The following is a 19,681-nucleotide window of genomic DNA, read 5'->3' as shown; positions in this document are numbered from 1 at the left end:
GTTGAATGTATTGTGCAATGAAATGGAATAGAACTTGGAATGAATTTCGTATGGAATGGAATGGAAAGTGGAATGGAATGTGGAATGGAATGGAGTGGAACGTGGAATGGAATGTGGAATGGAACGTGTAATGGAAAGTGGAATGCAATGGAAAAGAAAGTGGAATGGAATGTGGAACGGAATGTTAAAAGGAACGTGCAAGGGAATGTTAAATGTAATGTGGAATCGAAAGGAATGTAATGTGGAATAGAATGTGAAATGGAATGGAATGGAATCCGAAATGAAATAGAATGGAATGGCATAGAGTGTGGAATGGAATGGAATGAAACGTGGAATGCAACCTGGAAAGGAACGTGGAAAGGAATGTGGAGAGGAATTGAATGGAATGTGGAATGGATGGGAATGGAATGGGGAATGGATTGTGGAATGGAATGGAATGGAATTGAATGGAATGGAAAACAATGGAAAGGAATGGAATGTGGAATGGAATGTGCAATGGAATTGAATGTGGAATGGAATGTGGAATGGAGTGGAATGGAATGTGGAAAGGAAGGTGGAATGCAAGGTGGAGTGAAACATGGAACGGAATGGAATAGAACTTGGAATGGAATGTGGAATTGAATGGAATGGAATGTGTAAAAGTATGTAATCAAATGTGGAATGGAAAGTGTAATGGAATGGATTGCAATGTGGAATGGAATGTGCAATGAAATGGAATTGAAAGTGGAAGGGAATGTTGAATGGAATGAGAAACGTAATGTAGAATGGAATGGAATGGAATGTGGAATGCAAAATGGAATGGAAAGGAATGGAATGTGGAAGGGAAAGTGGAATGGAATCTGGAATGGAATGTGGAAAGGAATGGAATGGAATGTGGAAGGGAATGTGGAAACCAATGTGGAATGGAATGTGGAATAGAATGGAATGGAATATGGAAATGATTGTGGAATGGAATGGAATGGAATGTGGAATGGAATGTGGAATGCAATGGAAAGGAATGTGCAATGGAATGTGGAATAGAATGGAATGGAGTGTGGAAAGCAATGTGGAATGGAATGGAATGGAATGTGGAATGCAATAGAATGGAAAGTGGAATGAAATGTGGAATGCAATGGAAATGAATCTGGAATGGAATATGGAATGGAATGAAATGCAATGAGGAATGAAATATGGAATGGAATGTGTAAAGGAACGTGGAATGAAAGATGGAATGGAATGGAATGGAATGTGGAATGAAAGGTGGAATGGAATGGAATGGAATGTGGAATGAAATGGAATGTGGAATGGAAAGTGGAATGGAATGGAAGGTTTAAATAGAATGGAATGGAATGTGGAATGGAATGTGGACTGGAATAGAATGCTTTGCGGAAGGGAATGTGGAATGGAATGGAATGGAATGTGGAATGGAACGTTCATTGGAATGTGGAATGGAATGTGGAATGGAATATAATGGAATGTGGAATGGAATGTGGCACGGAACGTGCAATGGAACGGATCGGAAAGTGGAATGGATGTGGAATGGAACGGAATGGAATGGAATGTGGAATGGAAAGTGGAATGGAATGGAATGGAACATAGAATGGAATGTGGAGTAGAATAGAATGGAATGTGGAATGGAATGGAATGGAATGTGGAATGGAAAGGAATGGAACTAGGAATGGAACATGGAATAGAACGTGGAATGCAACGTGGAGTGGAACATGGAATGGAATGTGAAATGGAATGGAATGGAAAGTGGAATGGAATGGAATGGGATGTGAAATGGAATGAAATGGAATGGAATATGGAATTGTAGGGAATGGAACGGAATGGAATGCAGAATGCAATGGAAAGAAATGAGAAATGGAATGGAATGGAAGGAAATGAAATGTGGAATGGAATGGAATGGAATCTGATGGAAATTGGAATTGTGTGGAATGGAATGTGGAATGGGATGAAATGGAATGTGGAATGGAACGTGGAATGAAAAAGAATGCAATCTGGAACAGAATGTGGAATGGAATGCACAAAGGAAAGTGGAATGCAATGGAATGGAATGTGGAAAGGAAAGTGGAATTGAATGGAATGGAACGTAGAATGGAAAGTATAATGGAAAGGAACAGAACATGGAATGGAACGCGGAATGGAACGCGGAATGGAACGTGGAATGGAATGGGCAATTGAAAGTGGAATGGAACATGGAATGGAATGGAATGGAAAGCGGAATGTTACCTGGAAGGTAATGTAATGGAAGGGAATGGAATGTGGAATGGAACAGAATGCAATGTGGAATGGAATGCGGAATGGAAAGTGCAAAGGAAAGTGGAATGTAATGGAATGGAATGTGGAATGGAACGAGAAATTTAACGGAATGGAGCGTGGAATGGAATGGAATATAACGTGGAATGTAACGTGAAATGGAACGGAATGGAATGTGGAATGGATGTGGAATGGAATGGAATGGGATGTGGAAAGAAATGTGGAATGGAATGTGTAAAAGAATGTAATGGAATGGAATGTGGAAAGGAATGGAATGGAATGTGGAATGGGATGTGGAATGGAATGGAATGCAATGTGGAATGGAATGTGGAATGGAATGGACTGGAATGTGGAACGCAATGTGGAATGGAATGAAATGGAATGTGGAAAGAAATGTGATGGAAAGTAGAATGGAATGTGGAATGGAATGTGGAATGGAATGTGGAATGGAATGGAATGGAATGTGGAATGGAATGTGGAACGGTAAATGGAATGGAATGGAATGGAATGTCGAATGGAAAGTGGAATGGAACGGAATGGAATGTGGAGTGGAATCTGGAATGGAATGTGGAATGGAAAATGGAATGGAATGTCAAATGGAACGAAGAATGAAATGGAACGAAGAATGAAATTGAATGGAAAGTGAAATGGATCTTGCAATGGAACGTGGAAAGGAACGTGGAATGGAATGTGGAATGGAGCGTGGAATGTAAGGTGGAATGTAATGTGGAGTGGAACGTGTGATGCAATGGAATGGAAGGTGAAATGGAACGTGGAATGGAATGGAACATGGAACGGAATGTGGAATGGAATGTGGAATGGAAGTTGGAATGGAATGTGGAATGGAACATGGAATGGGAAGTGGAATGAAATGTGGAATGGAAAGGAATGGAATGTGGAACAGAATGTGGATTGGAATGGAATGGAATCCAGAATGGAATGGTGTGGACTGTGGAAAGGAATGGAATGGAAAGAGGAATGGAACGTGGAATGGAACATAAAATGGAATGTGGAATGGAATGCAATGGAATGAGGAATGGAAGGGAATGCAATGTGGAATGGAATGTGGAATAGAATGGAATGGAATGGAAAGGAATGTTGAATGAAATGGAATGAAATGTGGAATGGAAATGAATGGAATGCGGAATGGAATGGAATTTTATGGAATGTGGAATGGAATGGAATGGAATGTGGAATGAAATGGAAAGGAATGTGGAATGGAATGGAATACAGAATGCTATGTAATGGAATGAGGAATGGAAAATAATGGAATGGAATGGAATGTGGAAAGGAATGTAATGGAATCGAATGGCATGTGGAATGTAATGTAAAGGAATGGAATAGAATGAGGAATTGAATGGAACGGGAAATGAAATAGAGTGGAATGGAATGTGGAATGGAATGGAATGGAATGGAATTCAAGTTGGAGTGGAATGTGAAATGGAAAGTGGAATGCAACGTGGAATGGAATGAAATGGATGTTGGAATGGAGTGGAATGGAACGTGGAATGGAATGGAATGGAATGTTGAAAGGGATGTTGAATGGAACGTGGAATGGAAAGCGGAATGGGACTTATAATGGAATGGAAAGGAATGTAGAATGGAATTGAATGGAATGGAATGGAATGTGAAATGGAAGGTGGAATGCAACGTGGAATGGAATGTAATGGAATGTGAAATAGAATGTGGAATGGAAAGTGGAATGGAATGGAATGGAATGTGGAATGGAAAGGAATGGAGCTTTGAAAGTAACGTGGAATGAAATGGAATGGAACGTGGAGTGCAACGTGGAATGGAACGTGGAGTGGAACGTGGAATGGAACGTGGAATGGAACTTGGAATGGAACGTGGAACGGGAGGGAATGGAATGTGGAATGGAATGTGGAATTGAATGTGGAATGGAAAGTGGAATACCATTTAATGGTATGTGGAATGGAATGTGGAATGCTATGGAATGGAATGAGACTTGGAATGTCGCATGGAATGAGGAATTGAAAGTGGAATGGAATGGAATGGAATGTGGAATGGAATGGAATGGAATGGAAGGCGGAATGGAATGTGGAAAGGAATGTGGAATGGAAAGTGGAATGGAAAGGAATGGAATGTATAAATGGAATGGAATGGAATGAGGAATGGTATGTGGACTGGAATCGAATGCACTGTGGAATGGAATGTGGAATGGAATACAATGGAATATGGAATGGAATGCTCAATGGAATGAGGAATGCAACGCACTGGAATGTGGAATGGAATGTGGAATGGAGCATTGAATGGAACCGAATGGAATGTGGAATGGAATGTGGAATGGAATGTAGAATGGAATGTGGAATGGAAAGGAATGGAATGTGGAATGGAATGTGGAATAGAATGTGGAATGAAATGTGGAATGGAACGTGGAATGGAACATGGAATGTAATGGATCGAATGTGGAATGGAGTGTGGAATGGAATGGAATGGAGTGTGCATTGCAATTTGCAATGGAATGGAATGGAATGTGGAATGGAATGGAAAGTGGAATGGAATGTGGAATGCAATGTAATGGAATGTGGAATGAAAAGTGGAATGCAATAGCATGAAATCTGGAACAGAATGTGGAATGGAATGGAAAGCAATGAGGAATGGAATGTGCAATGGAATCTGTAGTGGAGCGTGGAATGGAAGATGGAATGGAATGGGATGGAATGTGGAATGGAGTGTGGAATGGAATGTGGAATGGAACGGAATGGAATGCTGAATGGAATGTAGAATGCAAAACGAAATGGAATGGAATGGAATGTGGAATGGAACGTGGAATGCAATGAGATGGAACATGGAAGGGAACGTGGAATGAATCGTGGTTTGCAATGGAATGGAACTTGGAATGAAATGTGGAAAGGAATGCAGAATGGAACATGAAATGGAATGGAATGGAACGTGAAATATAACATGGAATGGAACATAGAATGTAATGTGGAATTGAATGCTGCATGGAATGTGGAATGGAATGTGGAATGGAAAGGAATGGAATGTGGAATGGAATGTGGAATTGAGTGTGGAATGAAACGTGGAATGGAATGTAATGGAAGGTGGAAAGGAACGTGGAATGGAACTTGGAATTGAATGGAATGGAATGTGGAATGGAAGGTGTAATGGAATGGAATGGAATTGAATGTGGAATGGAATGTGGAATAGAATGGAATGGAATGTGGAATGTAATGTGGAATGGAATGGAATGGAATGATGAAGGGAATGTGGAATGGAATGTGGAATGTAATGAGCAATGGAATGGAATGAAATGTGGAATGAAATGTGGATTGTTATGTAATGGAATGTGGAATGGTGTGGACTGGAATGTGGAATGGAATGTGTAATAGAATTTAAAGGAAAGTGGAATGTAACGTGGAATGGAATGCAATGTGGAATGGAATGAAATGGAATGTGGAATGAAATGTGGAATGGAATGTGGAATGGAATGGAAAGAAATGTGGAATGGAATGTTGATTGGAATGGAAAGGAATGTGGAATGGAAAGGAAAGTGGAATGGAATGCGGATTTTAATGGAAGGTAACTTAGAATACAATGCCGAATGGCATGCGAATTGGAATGCAATGGAATGTGGAATGGAATATGGAATGAAATGCAATGCAATGAGAATGGAATGCGGAATGGAATGTGGAATGGAATGTGCAATGGACTGCGGAATGGAATTGTGGAATGGAATGTGGCATGGAATGTGGAATGGAATGGAATGGAATGTGGAATAGAATGGAATGGAATGTTGAATGGAATGTGAATTGGAAGGCAACCGAATGTGGAATGGAATGTGGAATGGAAAGCAAAGGAATGAGAATGGAATGTGGAATTGAATGTGCAACAGAATGGAATGGAATGTGGAATGGAATGTAGAATGGAAAGTGGAATGGAACGGAATGGAATGTCGAATGGAATGTGGAATGGAATGTGGAAGGGAATGGAATGGAATATGGAATGGAATGTGCAATGGAATGTGGAAAGGAACGGAATTGAATGTGCAATGGAAAGTGGAATGGTATGTAGAATGTAAAGTGGAAAGGAATGGAATGGAAAGCGGAATGGAATGGAATGGAATGTGGAAAAGAATATCGAATGGAACGTGAAATTCAATGTGGAATGGAATGTGGAATGGAATATCGAATTTAACGTGAAATTGAATGGAATGGAATGTTGAATGGAACGTGGAATGGAATGGAATGGAATGTGGAATGGAAAGTGGAATGGAATGGAATGCAATGTGGAATGGAATCTGGAAAGGAAAGTGGAATGGAATGGAATGGAATGTGGAACGGAACGTGTAATGGAATAGAATGGAATGTAGAATGGAATGTGAAATTGAAAATGGAATGGAAAGAGGATAGTAATGTGGAATGGAATGGGCAATGGAATGTGGACTGCAACGTGGAACGGAATGGAATGGAAAGTGGAAAGGAACTTGGAAAGAATCAATGGATCTGGGACTGGAATTTGGAATGGGATTTGGAATGGAAAGTGGAATGGAACATGGAATGGAATGGAATGGAATGTGGAAAGCAATGGAAGGCAACTAGGAATGCAATGTGGAATGGAATGTGGAATGGAAGGTGGAATTGAACGTGGAAAGAAATGAAACGGAAAGTGGAATGGAATGTGGAATGGAATGGAAAGGAATGTGGAATAGAATGGAATGGAATGTGGAATATAAAGGAATGGAATGTGTAATCGGACGTGAAATGGAACATGGAAGGCAACGTGGAATGGAACGTGAAATGGAAAGTGGAATGCAATAGAATTTAATGTGGAATGGAATGGAATGGAATGCGGAATGGAAAGGAATGGAACGTGGAATGGAACGTGGAATGGAATGGTATGGAACTTGGAATGGAATGTGGAATGGAATGGAACGGAACATGGAATGCAGTGTGGAAAGGAATGTGGAATGGAACGTGGAAAGGAACGTTGAATGGAGTGGAAAGGAACATTGAATGGAATGGAATGGAACGTGGAATGGAATGTGGAATGGAATGGAATGGAATATAGAATGGAATGGAATGCAATGTGGAATGGAATGGGATGAAGTGGAATGTGCAATGGAATGGAAAGGAATGTGGAATTCAATTGAATGGAATGTGGAATGGAATGGATCGGAATGTGGAATGGAATGGAATGGAACGTGGAATGGGATGTGGAATGGAATGTGGAATGGATTGTTTAATGGAATGGAATGGAATGATGAATAGAATGGAATGGAATGGAATGTGGAATGGAATGTGGAAAGGATTGTGGAATGGAACGGAATGGAATGTGCAATGGAATGGAATGGAATGTGTAATGGAATGGAATGGAATGGAATGGAAAGTGAAATAGAATGTGGAACGAATGTGAAATGTAATGTAATGGAATGCAAAGAGTGTGGAATCTAATGCAATGGAATGTGGAATGGAAAGGAATGGAATGTGCAAGGGAATGGAATGGAATGGAATGTGCAACGGAATGGAATGGAATGTGGAATAGAATGAAATGGAATGTGGAATCAAATGGAATGGAATGTTGAATAGAATTGAATGGAATGCAGAATGGAATTTGAAGTGGAAAGGAATGGGACGTGGAATGCAATGGAATTGAATGGAATATGAAATGGAATGGAATGTGGAATGGAATATGAAACGGAATGGAATGGAATGGGGAATGTAATGGAATGGAATGGAATGTGGAATGGAATGGAATGGAACGTGGAATTGAATGGAATTGAATGGAATATGCAATGGAATGGAATGGAATGGAATGCAGAATAGTATGGAATGGAATATGGAATTTAAAGTAGAGGCAATGAATGTAATGGAATAGTATGCAATGTGGAATTGAATGGAGTGGGAAGTGGATTGCAAGGGAATGGAATGTGGAATGGATAGGAATGGAATGGAATGGAAGGTGGAAAGGAATGGGAAATGAAATGTGGTAGGGAAAGAGGAATGGAATGAAAACAAACGTGGAATGGAATGGAATGGAATGGAACGTGGAATGGAACGTGGAATGGAAGGTTAACTGTATTGGAATGCAATGTAATGCAATGGAATGGAATGCATTGGAATGCAACGGAAAGGAATGTAGAAAGAAACGTGGAATGCAATGAAATGGAACTGGGAATAGAAAGTAGAATGGAATGTCCAATGGAAAGTGCAATTGAACGTGGGATGGAATGGAATGGATCATGGAATGGAATGTGGAATGGAATCTGGAATGGAATGGAATGGAATGTGGTCTCGAAAATGGAATGGAATGGAATGGAATGTGGAAGGGAATGTGGAAGGGAATATGGAATGGAATGTGGAATGGAATGTGGAATGGAACGTGGAATGGAATGTGAAATTGAACGTGGAATGGAAAGTGGAATGAAATTTGGAATGGAATCCAAAGTAATGTGGAATGGAATGCAATGGAATGTGCAATGGAATTGAATGGAATGTGGAACAGAATGTGCAATGGAATGGAATGGAATCCAGAATGTAATGGAATGGAATGGTATGGAACGTGGAATGGATTGGACTGAATCGTGGAAAGGAACGTGGAATGGAAAGTGGAATGGAATGTGGAATGGAATGGAATGGAATGTGGAATGGAAACGAATGGAATGTGGAATGTGGACTGGAACGTGGAATGTAATGGAATTCAATGTGGAATGGAATGGAATAGAATTTGTTACGGAATGTGGAATGGAATGGAATAGATTGTGGATATAATGAGGAATCGAATGGAAACGAATGGAAAGTGGAATAGAATGGAATGGAAAGGTATGTGCAATGGATTGGAATGGAATGGAAAGTGATATGCAATGGATTGTCATGGAATGGAATGTGGAATGGAAGTGTATGAAATGTGGAATTATTGTGCCATTGAATGGAATGGAATGTGTAATTGAATGAAATGGAATTGAATGGGATGTGGAATGGAATGGGACAGAATGTTGAATGGAATAGAACGGATTCTGGAATGGAATGGAATATGGATTAGAATGGAACAGAATGTAGAATGCAATGAGGAATGGAATGGAATGTGCAAAGGAATGTGGAATGTAATGGAATGGAATGTGGAATTGAACGTGGAACAGAAAGTGTAATGGAACGAAATGGAATATGGAATGGAATATGGAATGGAATGATGAATGGAATGTGGAAGGGAATGTGGAATGGAAGGTGAAAAGGAATGGAATGGAATGTGGAATGGAACGTGGAATGGAGTGCAATGGAACGTGGAATGGAACGTGGAATGTAACGTGGAATATGGAATGCAATGGAATGGATTGTGGAAAGGAATGGAATGGAATGTGGAATGGAATATGGAATCAAATGGAATGGAATGTGGAATGGAATGGTATGGAGTGTGGAATGGAAGGGTATGGAATGTGGAATGGAATGTGGAGTGGAATGGAATGTAATGGAATGTGGAATGGAATGCAATGGAACGTGAAGTGGAACGTGGAATGGAATGTGGAATGGAATGTGGAATGGAATGTAATGGAACCTGTAATAGAATGGAATGGAACATGTTATAGAATTGAATGGAATGGAATATGAAATAGAGTGGAATGGAATAGAATGTGGAATGGAATGGAATGGAATGTGGAATAGAAGGACGAACGGAATGGAATGGAATGGTATGTAATGGGGAATGCAGCGGAATGTAATGCGGAATAGAATGTGGAATGGGATGGAATGCAACGTGAAATGGAATCTCGAATACAATTTGGAATGGAATGGAATGGAATGTGGAATGGAATGCATTGGAATGTGGAGTGGAATTTGGAAAGGAATGGAATGGAATGGGAATGGAATTTCGAACAGAATGGAATGGAAAGTGGAATGGAATGTGGACTATAATGGAATGGAATGTGGAATGGAATGGAATGGAATGTGGAATGGAATGGAATGGAATGGGAATGGAATGTGGAATAGAATGGAATGGAAAGTATAATGGAGTGTGGACTGGAATGGAATGGAATGTGGAATGGAATGGAATGGAAGGTGGAATGGAATGTGGTGTGGCATGTGCAATTGAATGGAGTGCAATGTGGAATGGAATGTGGAATGGAATGTGAAATGGAAAGTGGAATGGAATGCAATCTGGAATGGAACGTGAAATGAAATGGAATGCAACGTGGAATGGAATGTGGAATGGAACATGGAATGTAATGTGGAAAGGAAAGTGGAATGGACTGGAATGGAATGAGAAATGGAATACGGAATGGAATGGAATGGAACATGGAGTGGAATGTGCAATGGAATGTGGAACGGAACGTGGAATGGAATAGAATGGAAAGTGGAGAGAAACGTGGAATGGAAAGGAATGGAATGTGGAATGGAATGTGGAATGGAAAGTGGAATGAAATGGAATGGAATCTGGCATGGAATGTGGAATGGAAAGGAATGGAATGTGGAATGGAACGTGGAATGGAACATGGAATGGAATGGAATGGAATGTGGAATGAAACGTGGAAGAGAATGGAATGGTATGTGGAAAAGAATGTGGAATGGAAAGTGCAAAGGAATGGAATGGAAACTGGAATGGAATGTGGATTGGAAAGGAATGGAATGGAGTGGAATGTGGAATGGAATGGAATGGAATGGATTGGAATGGAAAGTGGAATGGAATGTGGAAAAGAATGTGGAATGGAATGTAGAATGGAACGGAATGGAATGTAGAATGGAATGTGGAAAGAATGTGAAACGGAATGGAATGGAATGTGGAATGGAATGTGGAAAGAAATGTGGAATGGTATGTGGAATAGAACGGAATGGAATGTTGAATGGAATGTGGAATTGAATGTGGAATGGAACGTGGAATGGAATGGAATGGAACAGAATGGATTGTGGAATGGAAGGGGGAATGGAATACGGAATGGAACGTGGAATGGAATGTGGAATGGAATATGGAATGGAACGTGGAATGGCATGGAATGGAACGTGGAATGGAACGTGGAATTGAACGTGGAATGGAATGTGGAATGGAACATGGAATAGAATGTGCAAAGCAATGTGGAATGGAACATGGAATGGAAAGGAATGGAAACTCAAGTGGAACGTGGAATGGAATGGAATGGAAAGTGGAATGGAATGTAGAATGGACTGTGGAACGGACCGTGAAATGGAACGTGAAATGCATTTGAATTTAATGTAGAATGGAATGTGGACTGGAAAGGAATGGAATGTGGAATGGAAATTAATGGAATGTTGAATGGAATTTGGAATGAAATGCTGTGTGGCACGTGTAATGGAATGGAGTGAAATGTGGAATGGAATGTGTAATGGAATATGAAATGGAAAGTGGAATGAAATGCAATGTGGAATGGAACGTGGAATGAAATGGAATGGAAAGTGGAATGGAACGTGGAATGGAATGTGGAAAGAAAAGTGGAATGGAATGGAATGGAATGTGGAATGGAATACGGAATATAATAGAATGGAATGTGGAATGGAAAGGAATGGAATGTGGAATGGAATGGGGAATGGAACGTGGAATATAATAGAATGGTATGTGGAATGCAATCTGGAATGGAATTTGGAATGCAATGTGGATTGGAATGGAAAGGAATGTGGAATGGAATGTCCAATAGAATGTGGAATGGAATGTGGAATGGAATGGAATGGAATGGAGTAGAATGTGGAAAGAATTGGAATTGAAAAGAATGGATTGTGGAATGGAATGTGGAAAGGAATGTGGAATAGAATGTGGAATGGAACGGAATGGAATGTAGAATTTAATGTGGAATGGAATGTGGAATGGAATGGAATGGAATGTGGAATGGAATGTGGAAAGGAATGTTGAATGGAATGTGGAATGGAACCGAATGGAATGGAATGGAATGTGGAATGGAATGTGGAATGGAACATGGAACGGAAAGGAATGGAATGGAATGGATTGTGGAATTGAATGTGGAATGGAATATGGAATGGAACATGCAATGGAATGGAATGGAACGTGGAAAGGGAGGAAATGGTATGTGGAATGGAACGTGAAATGGAATGGAATGGAACATGGAATAGAACGTGGAATGGAATGTGGAATGGAACGTGGAATGAAATATGGAATGGAATGTGGAATGTAACGTGGAAAGGAAAGGAATGAAAACTCGAGTAGAACGTGGAATGGAATGGAACGTGGAATGGAAAGTGGAATGTACTGTGGAATGGAACGTGAAATGGAACGTGGAATGCACTGGAATGGAATGTGGAATGGAGTGTGGAATGGAATGTGGAATGGAAGGCAAGACAATGTGCAGTGGAATGTACAATCGAATGGAATGGATTGTGGAATGGAATGGAATGCAATCTGGAATAGAATGTGAAATGGAATAGAAAGGAATCAGGAATGGAATGGAATGAAATGGTGTAGAATGCGGAATGCAATGGAATGGAACGTGGAATGGAAAGTAGAATGGAACATGGAATGGAATCTGGAATGTAATGGAATGGAATGTGGAATGAAAGGGAATGGAATGTGGAATGGGATGTGGTAAGGAATGTGGAATGGAATGGAATGGTATGGAATGTGGAATGGAATGGAAAGGAATAGAATGGAAAGTGGAATGCAATGCAATGGAAGATGGAATGGATTGGTATGGAATGTGGAATGGAATGGAATTGAATAGAATGGAATGTGGAATGCAATGCAATGGAAGATGCAATGGAATGGAATGGAATGGAATATGGAATGGATTGGAATGTAATGGAATGCGGAATTGTATGGAATGTAATATGGATTATAATGTAGATGAATGGAATATAATGGAATAGTATTTAATGTGGAATTGAATGGAAAGGGAAGTGGATTGGAATGGAGTGGAAAGTGGAATGGATAGGAATGTAATGGAATAGAAGGTGGAATGGAATGTGCAATGGAATGTGGAATGGAACGAGGAATGGAATGAAATGGAACGTGGAATGGAATGGAATGGAAAGTGGAATGAAACGGAATGGAACGTGGAAAGGAACGTGGAGTAGAACGTGGAATGGAATGGAATGGAATGGGGAATAGAAAGTGGAATGGAATGTCCAATGGAAAGTGGAATTGAACGTGGAATGGAATGGAATGTAACATGGAATGGAATGTGGAATGTAACGTGGAAAGGAAAGGAATGAAAAGTCGAGTAGAAAGTGGAATGGAATGGAATGGAACGTGGAATGGAAAGTGGAATGGAACACAGAATGGAATCTGGAATGTAATGTAATGGAATGTGGAATGGGATGTGGAATGGAACGTGGAATGGAAAGTGGAATGGAAAACAGAATGGAATCTGGAATGTAATTGAATGGAATGTGGAATGGGATGTGGAATGGAATGTGGAATGGAATGGCATGGTATGGAATGTGGAATGGAATGGAAAGGAACAGAATAGAATGTGGAATGCAATGCAATGGAAGATGGAATGGATTGGTATGGAATGTGGAATGGAATGGAAGGGAATAGAATGGAATGTGGAATGCAATGCAATGGAAGATGGAATTGAATGGAATGGAAGGGAATAGAATGGAATGTGGAATGCAATGCAATGGAAGATGGAATTGAATGGAATGGAATGGAATATGAAATGGATTGGAATGGAATGGAATATGGAGTGGATTGGAATGTAATGGAATGCGGAATTGTATGGAATGTAATATGGAATTTAATGTCGAGGAATGGAATGTAATGGATTAGTATTTAACGTGGAATTGAATGGAAAGGGAAGTGGATTGAAATGGAATGGAAAGTGGAATGGATAGGAATGTAATGGAATAGCAGGTGGAATGGAATGTTCAATGGAATGTGGAATGGAACGAGGAATGGAATGAAATGGAACGTGGAATGGAATGGAATGGAAAGCGGAATGGAATGGAATGGAAAGTTGAATGAAATGGAATGGAACGTGGAATGGAACGTGGAGTGTAACGTGGAATGGAATGGAATGGGGAATAGAAAGTGGAATGGAATGTCCAATGGAAAGTGGAAATGAACGTGGAATGGAATGGAATGGAACATGGAATGGAATGCGGAATGGAATGTGGAATGGAATGGAATGGAATGTGGTCTCGAAAGTGGAATGGAATGGAAGGCAATGTGGAATGGAATGTGGAATGGAATGTGGAATGGAACGTGGAATGGAATGTGGAATGGAACGTAGAGTGGAATGTGGAATGAAATGTGGAATAGAAACGAATGGAATGTGGAATGGAATGAAATGTAATGTGCAATGGAATGGAATGGAATGTGGAATAGAATATGGAATGGAATGGAATGGAATCCAGAATGGAATGGAATGAAATGGTATGGAACGTGGAATGCAACGTGGAATGGAAAGTGTAGGGAATGTGGAATGAAAAGTGGAATGGAATGGGCAATGGAATGTAGAATGGAACGAGGAATGGAATGGAATGGAAAGTGGAATGGAACGCGGAATGGAATGAAATTGAACGTGCAATGGAATGTGGAATGCATTGTGGAATGGAACGTGTAATGGAACGTGGAATGGAATGGATTGGAATGTGGAATGGAAACTAGAATGGAATGGAATGGAAGGTGGAATGGAATGTGGAATGGATTGTGAAATGGAATGGATTGCAATGTGGAATGGAATTGAATGGAATGTGGAATGGAATGTGGACTGGAATGGCATGCAATCTGGAAAGGAATGTGGAAAGGAATGGAATGGAATGTGGAATGGATTGTTTAATGCAATGTGCAATGGAATGTAATAGAATGTGGAATGGAATGTAGAATGGAATGCGGAATGGAATGTGGAATGGAACGTGGAATGGAATGGAAAGGAACGTGGAATGGAACTTGGAAAGGAACGTGGAATGGAACGTGCCATGGAATGTGGAATGGAGGGTGGAATGGTATGTGGAATGCAACGTGGAATGGAAAGTGGAATGAAATGTGGAATGGAATGTGGGAAGGATCATGGAATGGAATGTGGAATGGAACGGAATTTAATGTGTAATGGAATGTGGAATGGAAAGTAGAATGGAATGGAATGGAATGTGCAATGGAAAGTGGAATGGAACATGGAATCTAAAGTGGAATGGAACATGGAATGGAACATGGAATGGGATGTTCAATGGAATATGGAATGGAAAGTTGAATGGAATGCAATGGAAAGTGCAATTGAACGTGGAATGGAATGGAAAGGAATGGGGAATGGAATGTAGACTGGAACATGGAAACGAACGTGGAATGGAATGTGGAAGGGACTGTGGAATGAAAAGGAATGGGATGGAAGGGAATGTGGAATGGAATGTGAAATGTACTGTGCAATTGAATGTGGAATGGATCGTGGAATGGAACGTGAAATGGAATGTGGAATGGAATGTGGAATGGAATAGGGAATGGAAAGTGAAATTGAATGGAATGGAATGTTAAATGGAACGTGGAATGGAATGGAAAGAAATGTGGAATGGAATGTGGAATGGAACATTGAACGTAATGGAATGGAATGTGGAATGGAATCTGGAAAGGAAAGTGGAATGGAATGGAATGGATAGTGGAAAGGAACGTGGAATGCAATGGAATGGAATGTGGAATGGAACCTGGAATTGAAACTGGAATTGAACGAGGAATGGAATGTGGAATGGAATGGGCGATGTAATGTGGAATGGAACGTGCAAGGGAATGGAATGGAAAGTGGTATGGAACTTGGAAAAAACGGAACGTGCATTGGAATGTGGAATGGAACGTGGAATGGAACGTGGAATGGAACGTGGAAAGGAATGGTTTGGAATGTGGAATGGAAAGGAATGGAACTTGGAATGCAATGTGGAATGGATTGTGGAATGGAACGGGGAATGGAATGTGGAATAGAATGGAATGGAATGGGGAATGGAATGGAATGGAATGGAATGTGGCATGGAAAGTAATGGAAAGTGAAATGGGACGTGGAATGGAACATAGAATCCAACGTGGATTGGAACGTGGAATGAAATGTGGAATGCAATGGAATGGAATGTGGAATGGAATGGAATGGAATGTGGAATGGAATTGAATGGAGTGGAATCTGGAAGGGAATCGAATGGAATGGAATGGAAATCTGAATGAAATGGAATGGAATGTGGAATGGAATGGAATGGAAAGGATTGGAATGTGGAATGCAATGGAATGGAACTTGGAATGGAATGTGGAATGGACTGTGCAATGGAATGGAATGGAATGGAATGTGGAATTGAATGGAATGCAATGAGGAATGGAAAGAATTGGAATGTGGAATGCAATGGAATGGAACTTGGAATGGAATGTGGAATGGACTGTGCAATGGAATGGAATGGAATGTGGAATAGAATGGAATCGACTGGAATGGAAAGCGAAATAGAATGTGGAATGGAATGTGAAGTGGAATGTGGAATGGAATGGAATGTGGAATGGAATGGAATGGAACATGTAATGGAATGTGGAATGGATCATGGAATGGAAAGTGGAATGGAATGTGGAATGCAATGGAATGGAACGTGGTATGAAATGTGAAATGGAATGGAATGGAGTGTTTAATGGAATGCGGAACGTAATGCAATGGAATGAGTATGAAAAGTGGAATGGAATGGAATGCAATGTGGAATGGAATGTTGAATGCAATGGAATGGAACGTGGTATGAAATGTGAAATGGAATGGAATGGAGTGTTTAATGGAATGCGGAACGTAATGCAATGGAATGAGTATGAAAAGTGGAATGGAATGGAATGCAATGTGGAATGGAATGTGAAATGGAATGGATTGGAATGTGGAAAGGAATGTGGAATAGAATGCGGAATGGAACAGAACGGAATATGGAATGGAATGTGGAATGGAATGTGGAATGAAACTTGGAATGGAACGTGGAATTGAATGGAATGAAACTAGTAATAGAATATGGAATGGAATGGAAGGGAATGTGGAATGAAATGTCGAGTGTAATGGAATGGAACGTGGAAAGGAATGGAATGGAGTATGGAATGGAGTATGGAATGGAATGTGGAATGGAAAGGAATGTAAAGTGAAATACAATGTGGAAAGGAATGTGGAATGGAATGGAATGGAATATGGAATGGAAAGTGAGATGGAATGCAATGGAACGTGGAATGTAACATGGAATGGAACGTGGAATGGAATGTGGAATTGAATGCTGCATGGATTGTGGAATGCAATGTGGAATGGAACGGAATGGAATGTGGAATTGAGTGTGGAATGGAACGTGGAATGGAATGTAATGGAAGGTGGAATGGAACGTGGAATGGAACGTGGAATTGAATGGAATGTAAAGTGGAATGGAACGTGGAATGGAATGGATTGGACTGGAATGTGGAATGGAATGGAATGGAATGTGGAAGGCAATGTCGAATGGAATGTGGAATGGAATGTGGAATGCAATGGAATGAAATGTGGAATGAAATGTGGATTATAATGGAACGGAATGTGAAATAGTATGGACTGGAATGTGGAATGGAATGTTTAATAGAATTTAATGGAAAGTGGAATGGAAAGTGGAATGGAATGTAGTGGAATGGAAAGTGGAATGGAATGAAATTGAATGTGCAATGGAATGCGAAATGGAATGGAAAGAAACGTTGAATGGAATGTTGACTGGGATGGAATGCAATGTGGAATGGAAGGCGGATTATAATGGAACGTAAATTGGAATACAATGTCGAATGGCATGTGAATAGGAATGCAATGGAATGTGGAATGGAATATGGAATGAAATGCAATGGAATGAGAATGGAATGTGGAATGGAATGTGGAGTGGACTGCAGAATGGAATTGTGGAATGGAATGTGGCATGGAATGTGGCATACAATGGAATGGAATGGAATGTGGAATGGAATGTGAATTGGAATGCAGCTGAATGTGGAATGGAATGTGGAATAAAATGCAATGGAATGAGAATGGAATGTGGAATGGAATGTGGAACGGAATGGAATGGAAAGTGGAAGGGAATGTGGAATGGAAAGTGGAATAGAATGAAATGGAATGTGGAAAAGAATGTGGAAAGGGTTGTTGAATGGAATGGAATGGAATGTGTAATGGAATTTGCAATGGAATGTGGAATGGATTGTTGAATGGAATGTGGTATGGAATGTGAAATGGAATTTGGAATGGAACGGAATGAAATGTGCAATGGAATGTGGAATGTTATGTGGAATATAAAGTGGAATGGAATGGAATGGAATGTGGAATGGAACGGGGAATGGAACATGGAATGCAACGTGAAATGGAAGATGGAATGGAAGCTGAAAAGGGATTAGCAATGGGATGTGGAATGGAAAGTTGAATGGAATGGAATGGAACGTTGAATTGAACGTGGAATGGAATGCAATGCAAAGTGGAATGGAACGTGGAATGGAACGTGTAAAGGAATGTGGAATAGAACGTAGAATGCAATGTGGAATGGAATGTGGAAGGGAATGTGGAATGGAATGGAATGGAATGGAATGGAATGGAATGAGGAGTGTAAAGTGCAATATATCGTGGAATTGAATGTGGAATGTGGAATGGAATGGAATGGAATGTGGAAGGTAATGTGGAATGGAACGTGGAATGGAATGTGGAATGGAACGTGGAATGGAATGTGGAATGGAAAGAGGAGTGGAATGTGGAATGAAACGCAGAATGGAAACGAATGGAATGAGGAATGGAATTGACTGGAATGTGCAGTGGAATGGAATGGAAAGTGGAATAGAATGTGGAATGGAATGGCATGGAATCCAGAATGGAATAGAATGGAATGGTATGGAAAGTGGAATGGAATGGACTGGATCATGGAATGGAACATGGAATGGAAAGTGGAATGGAATGTGGTATGTAATAGAATGGAATGTGGAATGGAAAGGAATGGAATGTGGTATGTAATAGAATGGAATGTGGAATGGAAAGGAATGGAATGTGGAATGTAAAGGAATAGAATGTGGAATGGAATGGAATAGAAAGTGGTACGGGATGTGGAATGGAATGGAATGGACTGTGGAAGCAATGTGGAATGGAATGGAATGGAATGTGGAAGGGAATGTGGAATGGAAAGTGTAATGGAATGGAATGGAAAGTAGAAAGGAATATGGAATGGAACGTGAAATGCAACTTGGAATGGAATGTGGAATGGAATATGGAATGGAACGTGAAATTGAATGGAATGGAATGTTGAATGGAACGTGGAATGGAATGGAATGGAATGTGGAATGGAATGTGGAATGTAAGGGAGTGAAATGTGGAATGGATTCTGGAAAGGAAAGTGTAATGGAATGGAATGGAAAGTGGAACAGAACATGGAATGGAATGGAATGGAATGTAGAAAGGAATGTGGAATTGAAAATGGAATGGAAAGAGTATTGTAATGTGGAAGGGAATGGGCAATGGATTGTGGAATGCAACGTGGAATGGAATGGAATGGAAAGTGGAATGGAACTTGGAAAGAATGGAACGGAACTTGGATTGGAATGTGTAATTGAATTTGGAATG

Source organism: Pongo pygmaeus, chromosome 17, assembly GCF_028885625.2.
Source record: "Pongo pygmaeus isolate AG05252 chromosome 17, NHGRI_mPonPyg2-v2.0_pri, whole genome shotgun sequence".
Classification (NCBI taxonomy): domain Eukaryota; kingdom Metazoa; phylum Chordata; class Mammalia; order Primates; family Hominidae; genus Pongo; species Pongo pygmaeus.
The sequence above is the reverse complement of the archived record's forward strand: the minus strand, read 5'-3'. Positions refer to the sequence as shown.